The 16,163-nt window shown below is 34.5% G+C and overlaps 1 protein-coding gene across 1 annotated transcript in view; it reads right to left on the bottom strand.

Annotated features, from left to right (window-relative positions):
• ADGRB3 (adhesion G protein-coupled receptor B3) overlaps positions 1–16,163 on the bottom strand; it is a 707,437-nt gene that overhangs the window by 370,598 nt on the left and 320,676 nt on the right. The window lies entirely within an intron of this gene.

Here is a 16,163-nt window from a genome sequence, read left to right as displayed (position 1 = left end):
ATTGAACCCATCAGAGACTCAGTTTACCATGTCTCCTGTAAGATTTGAAAAATATGTCTATAGGGTTAAAATTTCTTTTTAATCTTTTTTCTTTTTCTTTTTTTTTTAACTTCAAATGAACCCACGCAAGCCTAAGAGAGTAAGCACAAGCTACCGCATACAAGCCCTACGTGATCTATTTCCTGGAGACTTTCAACACTTTTCCCCTCATTCATTGTACAACATTAAGTACATGCCCATCTCAGGGCCCTTGAACTTGCTTTTCCTTTGGTCTGGAAGAGTCTTCCCACAGAGATCCACATGTTTTTGTTTGTTTGTTTTTTGTCATTTCCTCAGAGAGGTCTTACCTGACTCCCTACATAAAATGGTATCCTTGTCATTCTCAATCAGTTTACCCTTCTTCATTGTGCTCACCCTTACCAACCATTGTGTATCTGTCTCTTGGCTTATATGTTTTCCTGCCTCTTTCATTAGAATATAAGCCTTGTGAAGAAAGACGTCTTTTTTTTTTTTTACTGTTATATTCCCTGCACCTAGTTCTCAGTATATTGAATACATGAATTAAATGAATGAACGAATATGTCAATGTCCTTCTAGGTTTATGTTAGATCATAGGATTAAGTTAGGCACACTTGGAAGCTGTCCTAGCTTGTTTATCAACACAGAAAACATTGAAAACATTGGTATCGAACAGCATGAAATAAATAAACTTTCTGACTTAAAGAGACAGGACAGCTTCTGGCCTGAAAAGTGTCCCATACAGTAGACACCGTGTAAGGAAAGCTGCAAAGAGAAATGAAATTAATGGGGTTTACCTAAAAAAAAGATGTCATAAAACTCAGTCTTCAGTTCTGTGCTGGCAGTGCAAACCACAGCTGTGATACTCAGAGCTGCAGAGGATTTGAATGTTCTTCATTAGGAATAGAATGTTAAGCAACAGTTGCCAAGGTAAACATCATCTAACTACTTCAGATCAGCTCTATTATTTTGGCAACCCCTACCTCTGTCTGTGAGGGATTTTACTTGCACAGATCTAACGCGTCCTTCCCCTCAAACAAAAACATGACACGGACTTAAATCTTGAGGAATAAAACATTTAGACACGTATTCTATCTGCAATAAAAATAGTATAGAAGGCAGTGGATGGCTTAACTAAGAAGAGCTAGGAAAGGCAGTCTTTCATGCCTGGGTCAGCATCAAATGCGGCCCAAGTTGGTAGTAAATGAACATCATTGCCATCTGACAGCTGCTTAGCAGGCTTCTGTGAAATGAGTTGTTCTCAGTCCAGCCCTTTGCAGACAGGTGCCCCATCACACTACCAGCTCTCACAATTGACACTAATTAGTATCCTTCCTGGCACTGTCTGTGAAAAATACCCAGAACAAATATCTTGTAATATTTGCACACATGAGTGTGGACTGTTGGCAGCATTTATAAAGAGTGTCCAGTTGAGACAGATTGCCATCCAGAACATATTTAGTTGAAAAACAATTCCAGGTTCTTGATCTTCCTTCCACAACACAAGTGGACTGTGGAAGTTTCTCTCAGTACCTGAAGCCTAGCCTTTTGCTATCTATTTCAAGAATGACCAATCCATGTTTAACTCCTGGACTGTTTTTTCTCTTTTCTGGATGAAGAAGTAGAGTTCAGATTGGGCTTGCTCACCTTACCTGTTCTCTACTTCAAATTGTCCTTTACTTGCATTCCACCTCTCTTGTTTTTATCTCTACGATTTTATTATTGAACGCTATGGTTATCTCTATGATCTTGAATCCCATCTAATCCTCCTCAGTCTTTTCCTCTCACAAAAATACAGCCTGACATAGTATATCTTATTTAAATACTGCTCCTTTCCTTTCAACTACTGTCTTCTTTCTGCTTCTTTTCAAAATCAGAAGTATGAAATCTGATTTGAAACCCACAATTCTTTATGTTGCAAATTAAACTCAACAATTACCTACTAAGCATTGTCTCTGGGAATCTTACTAGTATATTAAGCTTAAAGAACAGCTGGAGTCACAAAACCTGGAATTAAATTGTGGTTCTACTATTTACTACATAGGTCACTGGACAAATTGTCATTTCCCTAGGACTATCTGATTTGTCTATGAAAAGAAACAAATGTCATTATATGGTTGTTATGAAGGATTAATACAAAGATGAGAATAAAATAGATACTCAGTGACTGTTAGCCCTTCTTATTTCCCATCTTCAATTTCTAAGTCCTCTGAATACTAGCTATGTACTGTTTCTCACATCTATGCTTTTTACCTATAAGCAAGAGATGCATGCTGGTCCAGGTTTTCAGTACCTCATCACACTTGTTACAATAGTCTCCCAACAGGTATCACTGAGTTTCCCATGCTAAACTATCCTACTTTTTCAACTCTGAACATGTCATTTCTCTGCTCAAAAAACAAACAAAAATAACTGCCCAAAAATTCCATCCATTTTTATATTAAGTCAGATGTACTCTCCATTGTTTGATTTACAAAGCCATCCAAATATAACCCTAACCTACATTTCTAATATTTTATCTCCCTTTATCTCATTGTATACACCCCAACCCTATTCGCCCATTATTTCTATTCAGTTCGTGATTATTTCAGTCTTACTCTTCCATCTTTATTGCTACTTAGGAATTTAATCCACTTTGATTTTGAATTCCTCAAATTAATGCTTACTATTATTATTATTGTTATTATTGATTTTTTTAAACTAGTAATACTTTTTTATTTTACATTTTTAAAAATTTTATTATGTTATGTTAATCACCATACATTACATCATTAGTTTTTGATGTAGTGTTCCATGATTCATTGTTTGCGTATAACACCCAGTGCTCCATTCAGTATGTGCCCTCTTTAATACCCATCACCAGGCTAACCCATCCCCCTACCCCCTTCCCCTTAGAACCCTGAGTTTGTTTCCTGGAGTCCATAGTCTCTCATGGTTCGTCTCCCCCTCCGATTTCCCCCCCTTCATTTTTCCCTTCCTGCTATCTTCTTTTTTTTTTTATTTTTTAACACATAATGTATTATTTGTTTCAGAGTTACAGGTCTGTGATTCAACAGTCTTACACAATTCACAGCTAAACTAGTAATACTTTTTAACCAGTCTATTCACAATTGCTTCTTAACAATGGCTTCTTAAATTATCTTGAGAGTGTACTTTCCTTTTTCCTAATCTGTAAGTGATTATTTTGGTAGGGTTCTGTGAATGCTAACTTTTTCAATCTTAGTCTTACTTTTTTTTTTAGAGTTATACTCACTTTCAATTGATCTTTTAGATAAGCATGCTTTTATCTCCCCCATAGCATTTTCATAATATGATTTTAGTGCCCTATTTGTTGCAAGTGCAAAGTCTCTTATTTAAATAGCTGATCTTTTGTAAATCACCACCCCACCTCTTTTTTGTTGTTGTTGTAGCTTCAAATTTTTTTTCTTTTTGTCTTTAATATAATGCAGATTACATTTATTTGGATTTGCTTTTATTCAGTTGGTAATTTTTCAATCTCAGTATCTTATCAGTCTTTAACTTTATAAAAAAATTCTTATATACTAACTCAGAATGCTGCCTCTCCCACAATTCTTTGTGGTCTCTTTTTGGAATACATTTCTATTATATACATTTCTATTAAATACATACTAAACTTCTCATTCTATTCTTCATTTTCTAAGTTCTCTTTCTTATTTTTCATTTCTTGATCTGTTCTGGCTTCTGAGTGATCTTTTTCTAGGCCTAAATTCCAGATTACTAATTCTTACTTCAATTGTATCTAATTGGCTATTTGGTCTTTTCATTAATTTTAATGACATTTTCCATTTATAGAGGTTCTATTTAATCTTTTTCATATTCTTCCATTCTTTAACTGTTCTTTCTGTTCTTTTTTAATTTCTTAAATTAGTTTAAACAAATGTTATCATTTCTTTCATATTTTCTATTATTTTTATTTCTTGCATTGCTAATAATCCTGATCTGCTGATTCTCCCTAATGATATTTGTCATTATTGTCAACTCATATTCAGTGAGATGCATTTATTGTTTGGGAGGCCAAGCTGCTGGTTTGTGAAAGAGTTGTGACAAACTAGTTTTGAGTGTGTTTCTCTTAGGGTGGGGCGCTGAGGCAAGTCAATGATGCTGGATCATCTTATGCTAATTTTCATATTAATTCCTTCTGTTTATGGCTCAGACTAGGAGTTTCAGTTTTTGAAAAGTCATCTGTTTCCTCTTACTTCCAAAACGTGGTATAAACTACATATTTCTTAGACACATCCTAGACTTACAGTTTTTCTAGTGCATAAGGCCAGAACAGTCAAAATAGTGCCAACTCACTGCAGGGGGCTAGGTATATCATCACTGCTTGTTGGGAGGGAGTCTTGTCAGTATCTCCAAGAGAGCTTTATAATCTCAGCATCCAGCACCTAGGACTCACATATAATTTGAAACTCTCATAGGTTGCTGAATCATCAACTCTCCCCTACAGCTTGAGTTAGCCTTTTTTTTTTTTCCCTCTAAATTTCTGGTATCTAAAGATCTCCCTATCTTTCTTTTGAACCCAGCTGCAATGCAGTATTTGAAAATATATTCTTGTTGTAGTTTATACAAAAAGTCAGTATGATCTGTGAAGTGTAGCTTGGTCTGCCGCACTGTTCAACTATTGCTGCAGATTCCTAACACCAACAAGACTGAACTACTCACCATTTCCCAAAGAAAGTCCATGGATACTGCCTTTGCTCCCTGACTTAGGCTCCTCTGAAACTTTAAATGTTCCCTCCAAATCCATTTGTTAAATTGTTATCTTTCCTTTCTCTTTCCTGAATTCTTTTCACATAACTGCAATCATGGTATGATCTCTGCTTTCAAACCTCATAGAAGTAATCTTGCTCTATCTTACATTATTATAGTGTTTGTGCTCTTATCTATTGTACTAGACCATAAACTCCTAAAGGGCTTGCAGTTTCTTATTCATCTATGTGTCCCCTGTAATTTCTAGCTCATTGTGCACAAAGGTATCTGCTCAAAGGGCTTGCTAAATTAAACTGAAACTACAGAAGGATTTTCCCTTCTGTAACTATCAACCTCACTAGTTGACAAGATAAAAACATAGCAGTCCATGATGATTCAAAACAAGGAAATACATAATAATGGGGAACTTCTACATTTCCTGACACAATTGCCTTTTAAAAGATATCCAATTAATATAAATAGGCGAATGATTTCAGAAATTTTAAACATCTACAGTTATATTTATATAACTGCTACTTTTTAAAACAGAATAACAACAATTACAAAAATGATAAAGTACTTATTGAGAGCATATTATATGGCAAGCATGGGACAAAATGTTTTACATGAGTTACCTCATTTGAGTTTTAAAACAACTGTTGGAGGTGCCACAATTATTCACATTTTATAGATAAGAGTATCAACTTAGCATGGTGTACTGCATTCCCCAGGATTGTTTAACGCTTGAATTGTACCAAGATTTAAACTCAAGTAGTGGATTCCAGAGTTCCTGCTCTTAACCACTACATGCTTAACTTTGCTAGAAACTGTCAAAATGCTTAAATATTTAAAAATCATTCTCAATCATGTTTGTTTCAAGGAAACACTAAATCTTTTTTCATACAAAAAAAGAATATGAGAAGGAAGAGACTCGAAGCAACTTGCTATGCTGTTGAGGTACTGCCAATTATTTGAGTAATAGTCATTACTTTGGAATGTAATGTGTAAATGTTCCTAAAGCCATTTACCGATATCTAGAAAAGACTTTTTTAAAAGATTTTATTTATTTGAGAGAGAGAGAGAGCACGAGCAGTGGGGAGAGGGAGAAGCAGGCTCCCCACTGAGCAGGGAGCCCAACTTGGGGCTCGATCCCAGGACCCTGAGATCATGACCTGAGCTGAAGGCAGATGCTTAATGGACTGAGCCACCCAGGTACCCCTATAAGAGACTTTGTAAGTAGTTTATTAAAGTGGAGGGAAAAATCCCCCATGGCTATACCAAGGATTCTATTTCCCTGGGGCTGTATTTTCTAATTCTTTTAATTTAGTCGCTGAAGTACTTCAGGTTTATAATTTTAGTATTTCCTTTAAAAATTGTAATTATCAGTAATTCAGTCTGCTCACATTGCAGCACTCTGTGAGCATCTCTGCTCCAAAGGGCAAGTCTTAGAAGTTTCTGTGTCATTCACATTTAATACTGTTGACAATTATTGACAGTGAAAGGAAAAAAAAAAATTGAAGTCTAAAAATAGTTGCTTTTTATAGTTCTGGATTAAGCCTCCTTGTTCTTTATATAGACAGATATGGTGGGGGTCATGGTTTAAAGAGTAGGTGTGTTTTTGAAATAACCTCATTCTTTTCACTCTATGCCTCCTACTGCCAGCCACAGTTGTCTCTATTGTGTGAATCCTAAAAAAAGGTTTATCGTAGTCACTTAGTGCAAATGACACACTTTAAACATCATATATTTATATATTATTTTCAGCATCAACTCCTACAGTCCATCTGTAAGGTAAATTAAAGGTTCTCACAGCTCTAAGTGGCTTCAATTAAAAGATAATTATACAAGAAACTTCTTTTCATAAAACAATAATCTAAATACACATCTTTGCTTCAGTTCGTAACTATCATTTTCTTAAGACCAAAGTCATTCATTAGATGATGGTATTAAATTATTTACAGATCTATCTGGTGTCTCTGGCAAAAAGATATCATCCCGTATGGTAAAAAAAGCATAGCCTTTGTTTTACTATACTAATGGTTCTTAATTTTCTCTATATCTGATACGAAAAGCTTGTGTTCATCTTAGAATTGTCCTAGGGCTCAGAGTTCAAATTTGAAAGACAATTCTTGTCTGGAGACAATTTGATGTGGAGAGATTTAGTCCAGAATCCTCCTGCATAAATTATGTATTTGTTGGGGCACCTGGGTGGCTCAGTTGGTTAAGCGACTGCCTTCGGCTCAGGTCATGATCCTGGAGTCCCGGGATCGAGTCCTGCATTGGGCTCCCTGCTCAGCAGGGAGTCTGCTTCTCCCTCTGACCCTCCTCCCTTTCATGCTCTCTGTCTCTCATTCTCTCTCTCTCAAATAAATAAATAAAATCTTAAAAAAAAAATATGTATTTGTTGCACAAAACCCAGGATAAACAACCCTTGGCCAAGGGATATTTGGTATCCCAGCTTCTTGCCCCAGGAATTCCTGAAGTGAGACAGAGGATGCCATAAATTTGAGGATTCCAATTTATTGTTATAAGAATAAACTGAGTCATGAAGAAAACTGATGAAGAAAAGTGAGTTAGGTATACACTATGCATATCTTCCTGTAAAACCTGTAAATTTTCGAAGTAAGAATGAGAATATAGTAAATTTACCTAACAGGAAACACACACACACACACACACACACGAATTAGCTTAAATTTCAGAGTGGCTGGAATTAGTCAAAGTACAATTCCTGAGCAAGGGACATAGGTAGATTAGATTTCTTAATACCAAATCAGTCTAGAAGCTCTTAATATTCTGACCTAGGAGAATTAGAGCATGTTCTATGAATTCAAAGCATTATAGCAGTCAAAGAGTGGGACCCAAATTTTCAGGAACCACCTCAGTGGGAGATGGAGCATTAAGTAACCTAATATTTTTCTATGTTTTTTTTCAATTATATTTCCATTACTTAAATTTCCTAGTTCTTGTGATATTTTCTCAGTCAGAATGGGATAGGTTATGCTGTGATAATAAACAACTTTAAAATATCAGTGCCTAAAAACAACAAAAATTCATTTCTCATTCACACTACATATGCAACTCAGGTCATCAGGAAGGCTCTGTTCATCATAGTGTTTCAGGGGTTTGGGGTGATGGAGGTTGAAAGATTTTGCATTGGTAACAGCATTCTCAGGCCTGACATGACAAAGACCACTTCCTTACACAACCAGTTGGCCAGTTCTAGTCACAAGTGTATATCTAACTTCAAGGAGTGAAGTAACACAATCCTCCCATGTGCCCAGAAGAGGAAAACTAGGTATCACCCAACACAAGTGTGTCTTGTAGTATGGAACTGGCTAGCAATCATTTAATTTCTTTGCATTCATCAATCAAAACTTTACCTTCTTTACATTTTAATTTTTTTACATTTTTTACCACTTTACTTCTTTGCATTCCTCTGCCAAAACTTCAGCCTTAGATCAAATCTACCACTGTGCTTCTTCTTCTTTTTTTTAATGGGTTTTTTTTTTTGTTTTATTATTATGTTATGTTAATCACCATACATTACATCATTAGTTTTTGATGTAGTGATCCATGACTCATTGTTTGCATATAACACCCAGTGCTCCATGCAGTACATGCCCTCTTTAATACTCATCACCAGTACCACTGTGCTTCTTAAACTTTAACGTACATATGAGTCACAGAGGGAGCCCTTCATGGTTTCAGATTCGACATTTCTAACAAGTTCCCAGGTGCTGCTTGCTGATACTTCTACATTTTAGCCCCACCAAATGCCTTCCCTGCACCTGCATCCAAGCAGCTCAACTGTGCTGGAGAAAAATCACAACTAAACTGACTAGCTGCACTCTAAGTTCTTTATTTCAAACCTCAGTACAATACAACCTTTGGCAACTCCTAAGTACACCTGCCTCAAACTATTCTTTATTGCCTGCCTTCCTCATTTCAGAAAATGACATTACCATCAGCCAAATGTGCTCACTCAACCTTAATGAAGAATAACATCATCTCTCATCTGGATTACTGCAGCAGGCTTGACAGGTTCCAGTCCTGCTACACTATAGTCTGTTCTCCATAGAACACCATATGACCCTCTTTAATTATAATGAATCACATCATTCTTTACCATTAATGGCTTCCCACTGCATTTAGAATAAAATTCAAACTCTTAGCAAAGGTCTTTAACACATAGAATTATTTTTTCCCTACCTAGTTCTCCAACTTCATCTCATGACATTCTCCTCTTGCTCACTACCTCTAGCCACTAGATCATCTTTCACTTCCTTAAAGACTTCAAAATTTTTCCAAATGCTCTTCCCTCAAATGGAATGTATTCTTATTCTCTGACATACTCATTCTCTTCACTCTTTGAATGTCTAGATCCAACTCATTTTTCAGGTCACAGCTTTAAATGTCATTTCCTCATAGAGACCTCTCTGACTTTCTTATCTAAAGCAGTCCCTAAACTTTATTTCCTATGTTGGTACTTTGTTAATTTCCTTCAGCATATCACAATATGCTTATGCATATCACAATACATATCTTTTCTTGTCTACTGTATTTGTATTTGTGTTTGTCACATTCAAGTTCTATCTTTAGGTCCCTGCATTCTATTGGACATAAAGGTCAGTAGATACTTGTAGAATAAGTTAATGGGTAGTTGAACGGATAGGTGAATGAATGAATAATAGAGTATACTTCCTTTTGTATTTTTTTCCTTTGACATTAGCCTAATTCTCTATTAAGTATATTTTATTAAATCATCCTATGAATAAGTTTCAAGTCAGTGGATTTCAACTGCTAAAACTAACCCTAACATTTTGTCTCCAAGTCACACTAAATCTGTAATCTGGGAGAATCCTAAAATTCTCTTGCGTTTTTATAGATATAATCAATAACATATTGTCAGTTTAAAAAAGGAAGTAAAGTATAACCTGAAAAGCATTTCATTATATATCTATATAGTGGACTCCCTCAAAATTCTCTAGGAAACACTATTATATGTGTTTAAGGGTTTTTTCTTTTTTTATAGTACAATTGAAATTTATTGGTTTAGTATAGTAATTCCTTTAAGGCTGATGCTTTTGCCACTAAAACTAGAAAAATCCATATAAATTGCAAAAACTATACTCCTTAGAGCATCAGATAGCTATGGATGAGATAAACTAAATTTCTGAAAAAGGAGATCCTTTCTAAGGTAACCAACAATTTTAGTCACGGCGGGGGGGTTGCTAAATCTGGGCAAGAAGTAAGGGGCAGGTGTAACCCTGGAAGAGGACCTCTAGTGAAGAAAAAGAAACTAATGTTTTTCAGTTGCCCAGGGCTAGAAAAATGTATTGGAAATTTGAGGATTCCTAAAAATCTTACTGGAATTTTTCTTCATGAGACATTTGCTAAGTTTTTGAAATGTGTAGGAAGCTGAGAAGTTAAGATGAAAACTTCTAAAATGCAGAGTATAATTTTCTCCATCCTTGTAAGTATGCATTTGGAAACAAATTTGAAGTTGCTTGGAAAGAAAGCTGGAACACTGAGCTGGTACCTCTTGAAGGACAGAACTGAATCTTCTACAGTTTCTCAGGGCTGATGGGATAGGCAAACATAGGCTCTTCATCCAAAGCCTTTAAGACACACAGTGGAGGAAGGACTAAGCAGAGATAGTCTTACTAAAACTGCAAATCACCTCAACCCAGGTCAAATCTCAATTGCACTGAAGTATTAGCTCCTCACTGTATCTGAGTAACAAAGAAAAGGGGTAATGCTTTTGGTGGACATTGACATTGTCTAAAAACCCTACATGTATTTTACACAATGTCTGGCATTTAATAAAAATTAGTAGATATGCTAGATGATGTGACTGATAAAATAAGCCCATTCACAGATTATCCAGATATTAGACTTCACTTTGATAAGTAATTTAAAATGACTGTGGTTAAATTATTAAAGACAATAGAGAAGAAAAAAGGACAAAATACTTTGTCCATTCTTTGATGGAGATTTCTAAAAGAGTTGAAGTCTTAAAAAATAAGACAAAACAAACAAACAAAAACCATTAAAAAATGTATATACTAGAACAGAAATTAGTGAACTATAGCTTGTGGGCCAAATGCAGCCCATTGCCTGTTTTTGTATAAAATTTTACTAGAACACCATCATGTTTACTTATTGTTTATGGCTGTTATTGTTCTACAACAGCAGAGTTGAATTGTTAGAACAGAGACCATATGGGATGTAAAGTCTAAAATATTCACTATCTTCTTCTTGAAATATACTGTGAACTTTGAAATATGAATTGCGTAGAACATCAAGATTTAGTTAACATCTTCCTTCCCACCCGCCTTTTTTTTCCCATCAGCTCCTTCAAGGTAGATAGCATTCAATAAATGTGAGTTATTGTCATTTGCTGAACACTCAGTGAACTCATAATTTTATTCAGGACCACATGTTAAATACTTTGGAATTGTGAGGTTGAACTCAGATCCTAAAACTTCAACATGTGATCCTGAATAAAAGAGGTTTCTGTCCATTTTAAAGGAAATAATGTTCTTCAGCTTTTCTTTGGCATTGTTGAGTTTTGCAATGATTATCTGAGCTCTGGGAGTGAGCGTGCCGACAAACTTGAAATTTGGCAACAAGAAAAAAAGGAAGTCCAGTGCCATGTCATGAGTACTTAAAACAAAGGTGTCTACATTCTTCCATGAGAGGACCGTGTAATTAGATATACATGTATATGAATGCTCAATTAATGTTGTAATTAGTAATAATAATAGCTCACATTTATTAAATGTGTACTATGGTAACAATTCCATTTAATTGGCCTTGGGTGACCTCACCATTGGTGTTTTTAAGAATTCCCATGCTATTATAATGTTCACCCAGGATTAAAAACTTCTGATTTAGCTTCTTTTCCCTGCTTTCACCATCACCCACTGTGTTCCAACCATATTGTATTATAAAAAAACTGGCAGAACAAGTAATTCCTGCATCTCAGACTCACTTACCTCCACTTAATTAATGAATATTTGAAAACAAAAATCATCTGCTAGTTCTCCTGGTTGGCTGGACCATGTATTGGGTTTTTTGTTTCTTAACTACTCATTAAAAAAACAAGATTTGCATATTTTTTGGCTCAATAAATATCTGTTGTAAGCAAAAACTATGGCGGCTATTGTCCTTCTTTCCTCTAAATAAGCTGCAGTAATAAAATGTATTATCTTCCTGGAATCACTATATTGTACTTTTATAACTAATATGACACCGTATGTTAACTACACTGGAATTAAAATAAAAGAAAAGAAAAAAGAAAAAAAATTATTCTCCTCTCTCTCCTCTTTTAGGCAGTGTGCTGAGTATTTATGCAATGAGGTATTGGCCAAAAACTGTAACATGGGATGAGTTTTGTTGCAATGGAACAAAATTCACTGGAAGGTAGGGAATATGTAGAAGAAAATAAAGCACATCTATTCTCTGTCTCTCTTTGTCTTTGTCCCTCTGGGTCTCTTTCCTTCTGTGTCTCTCCCTCTTCCCTCAAGCCTCCCCTAAAGGAAGATATCTTTATCTTTATCTCTCTATCCTAACAAACCACCCATATAAGTAGAGGAAAACAGAAATAAAGTCCTCAAACTAGGATTCAAGCTCTTTGACATCCCGTCCCACAAAGTCAACCTTTTGATGACCAGATAGACTACTGCTCCTACTTCCATATTTATTTGTTTGTTAAATGAAGGTCTGAAAAATAGAAACAGGTTTTAAGGGACAATGACTTCATATGGAAGGACTTGTACTAGAGCAATGTCTTTGACCTCTCTCAATCCCCCATCTCTCACTCCTCTCCAGGGAAGGAGGAATGACATATGCCTGATGAATTTAGGAAAAGGCATTGGTACTCTTGTTCAACTTTTGCTTTAGAACTCTCTCCATGCAGAGAGTATATATCCTGCTAGTTCTATGCAATCTGTCATTTCAAGCGTAGGGGTGTGTGTGTGTGTGTGTGTATGTATATATAAGCATGTATTTATATATGTGTAAAAGAGTGGGAGGGAGAGAATCAGAGAGAGAGAGAGAGAGGAGAGATGGAGGTAGGAAGAGGCTGTCTGTGGTTGCCCAGGTATACCAGACACAGGGGGATTTGTTTATTTAATCCAAGGAAAGACTGCCCCACTTTGTCCACAATTTTCATCCTTCTTCTTCAAAGAGCTTTATGAGTAACAAGAAATAGTTTTTTCAATTTGTCTGATTCCTGTGCCTGTTTCTCGATGGGTTCTAAAATTACTTCTACTTTATTTGGTATAAAATTCAGAAAAATATCACAGAATTTGAAAAGGAGTATTAGCATATGAGAAAATATGAAATTTTCAAGAATCTTATTACACTTTATTCTTCTACCCTCAATGTTTTAAAATTGTGTGCATTTGTGACTTGTCTTTTTTATGAATAACAGCTGGATCATGTTTAATTTTATATCTTATAAGGTTTCAAACAACTTCATGATTATTACCTTATTGAAATTCCTCTGCAATGGCCAAATAATTTCATAAAATAATGTCATCAATCACTCCACATTTCTAGATATTTTTGGGCTAGAAAATTGCACATGAGGGATAATACTTATTAATTTCACCTGGTTAAAATTCATGAACACTAAGTCTGGTGTATCACCTGAGAACCCTCCAGCTGCCAGTATGCTCCTACTGATTAGAAAAGTGGCAGAGTCATTCTTTATAAGCATCTATGGAATATTTAGTATATGCTTAGCAGTGTGTTAGTCACTAGATAAATAAAGATTAAAAAAAAAAAACTCAACATGGTTTCTGTCCTTAAAGAATTCAAACTAAAGGTTTAGTGTAACGGATTAGTGATTTTATGTATTAAACTGATTAACCACCCCATCTGTCTACCTCAATTGGGTTATAATTATGAGAGTTCACAGAATATACTCAACTAATGTTTTAACTGATGATGAATGTCATTTCAAACTTAGTTTATGACTATAATTTTGTAAAAAGGGTATTTAAAGTAGTGTAATCTATGTGTATATGTACATATATTGTACATGTGTATATGTACATGTAAAAGTTGGAAAACACAGCTCTACCTATTTAAAATAATTCTCTGCAGTAGGTAAAAATTAATATTTAATGAGCTTTATGATTATAGAGGTGGCAAAAAATGAAATCCTTCAAAGTAAACAGAACAATTAAATTGTGAAATAGTAAATTTTACTAAAGGAGAATTTGTGGGTATCAGAACTGTTCTTTATTGCAAGCGCTATCTAGTTTTGCTACTCAAAGCATGAGAAGCAACAGAAGTAAGAGTATGAAGGGAATTTGGTTTCATTTCCATCTCCAATGGACTTGTTAGAATACACATGACTAAGTCGATGTATTAGGTAAGCATTATTTAAGGCATAGATTGGTCCTATACTTCCCTAAATATGTAAAGGAGACATGATCCATAGGCAAGTACTAGATTGTGTGTATGTGTGCATGTGTAAGTGTGTGTATATTTCTGCATGTGTGTATATAAATATAATTCATGTGTGAAAATATATATGATATCAATCTTATATATATATCCATCTATCCACTTACTTATCTACCTATCTACTCCTCCATCTGTATTTATTTATATTTTTCCGCCTTTACAGTTCACATTAATAATATGTTGAGTTCTAAAATTTTACTCTTTTTGAGATAATATCTTAACTTGTATTTTCTGTACATGTGGATATTAATACTTCATGGTTACAAAGTTCTTTTATAATTTAAGCATTTCACATATATAGTATGTCATCTGCTCTTCCCTAAAATCTCCAGAGACATTAAAATGATGCTACCAACTTCAAATAAACCAAGACTTGAGATCACATGACTTTTCTGAAAAACACACCACCTGAATCTGCCCTCATTACCAGGATCTAGGGCAGATGATTTCAAATCAAAAGTTCAGGAGGTTGCATGGCCTCTAGAAAAGACATTAAGCTTTGGAGCAATTGTACCTGGACACAACTTCCATTCTTTGCCTCACAAAACTGGATTGCTCCTCTGTAGATTTTCAGATTCTTTGTATGCAAACCAATGCAGGGATATCCACCTTGCTTCTTGTAAGCATTGGAGTTGGTTTGTCAAAGTACCCAGGTGAATGTCTAGTACTTTGTAGGAGCTGAATACACCAAGACTGCTTTTTATTCTACAATACCATGCATCTGATTCATGCATGCCAGTCAACAAAGGCATATACACATTGGCTGTCAAATTATTGATTGAATGATTTCTATGGAATTCACAATTTGAGATCAATTCTTCTATTTCACAGAGTGTTTCTGTTTCTGTCCATTATCAGATGACCTGCACTCACAGAATGCAAACTCATTTAAATATTACTATATAAAACACTGAATTTAGATAGTAAAAAATTTCTGGAAAGAAATGATATTATGTATTAATAAATTCATAAGGTTTGATTTATGATTTACTTAATACATGCAATTATTCCCATTCATTACTGTGGATTAACAAGAATCGAATATGGACATTATTAAGATTAAGTAAGCAAAGTCGAATGTCTACAATTAGGGAAAAATTAAATTCATTAAAATTAAATTCATTAGGAAATTTTTGGTTAATCTTAATTCTGAAATATACTGGTCTGAGTATTGACAGTTATTAATAAAAGAAATTTGCATTTCATAGTCTTATATTTTATATTATGAAACAAAGCTATATATTATATTCTGTGTATATATATAAATGTATTTTAATTTTGACAGAAATAAGGTTCAGTGAAGCCAAATATCATGAATTACCAACATACACATAAATATATGTTATTAAATGTAGTATTTGTGGGTAACCAGCATATATTGACATGCATGTGAGTATTTCTGTGTGACACACATTATATCTATGTATCTGTGCATATATATATATGTATATATTAATAACAGGAATAAGGCTCTGAGTAGTCAAATAATCATCAGGTCAACTACTATTACTGATTTGATAAGTAAGCATATTAGCATTTGGTTTTCAGATTTTCTTAATATGATATTTTTTGTTTTCTTGATAATCAAATATATTTACTTCATCAATATGGGTTATTATTATATGAGTTAAATCTCCATCCACAAGCAAGAATCTTCTTTAGTTTTTTTTTTTTTTTTTTTAAGAATTATACGTATTTGTGAGTGACAGTAAAAAATTAAAAGAAAACATAAACGCAACAAAAGTTAAAGTTTTTTAACTAAACATCATCCCTGTCAAGGTTAAACTTTCCAGCTGGCTCATGAATATATTTGTTATAAACTCCACAATGTTTACTCAATGTTTATTCATTGATGGAGTTCCTCCCAATTGTCAGGATGAAATGACAACAGTCTCCAATAATGACAATGGCTTGCATTTGTAAAATACCAAGCAAAATTTATTTGTGCTCAA

This window comes from Mirounga angustirostris, unplaced genomic scaffold, assembly GCF_029215605.1.
Source record: "Mirounga angustirostris isolate CCGP_5_RB_7025 unplaced genomic scaffold, mMirAng1.0.hap1 SCAF_8, whole genome shotgun sequence".
In the NCBI taxonomy this organism is placed as follows: domain Eukaryota; kingdom Metazoa; phylum Chordata; class Mammalia; order Carnivora; family Phocidae; genus Mirounga; species Mirounga angustirostris.
This window is presented reverse-complemented; position numbering and strand designations above follow the sequence as displayed.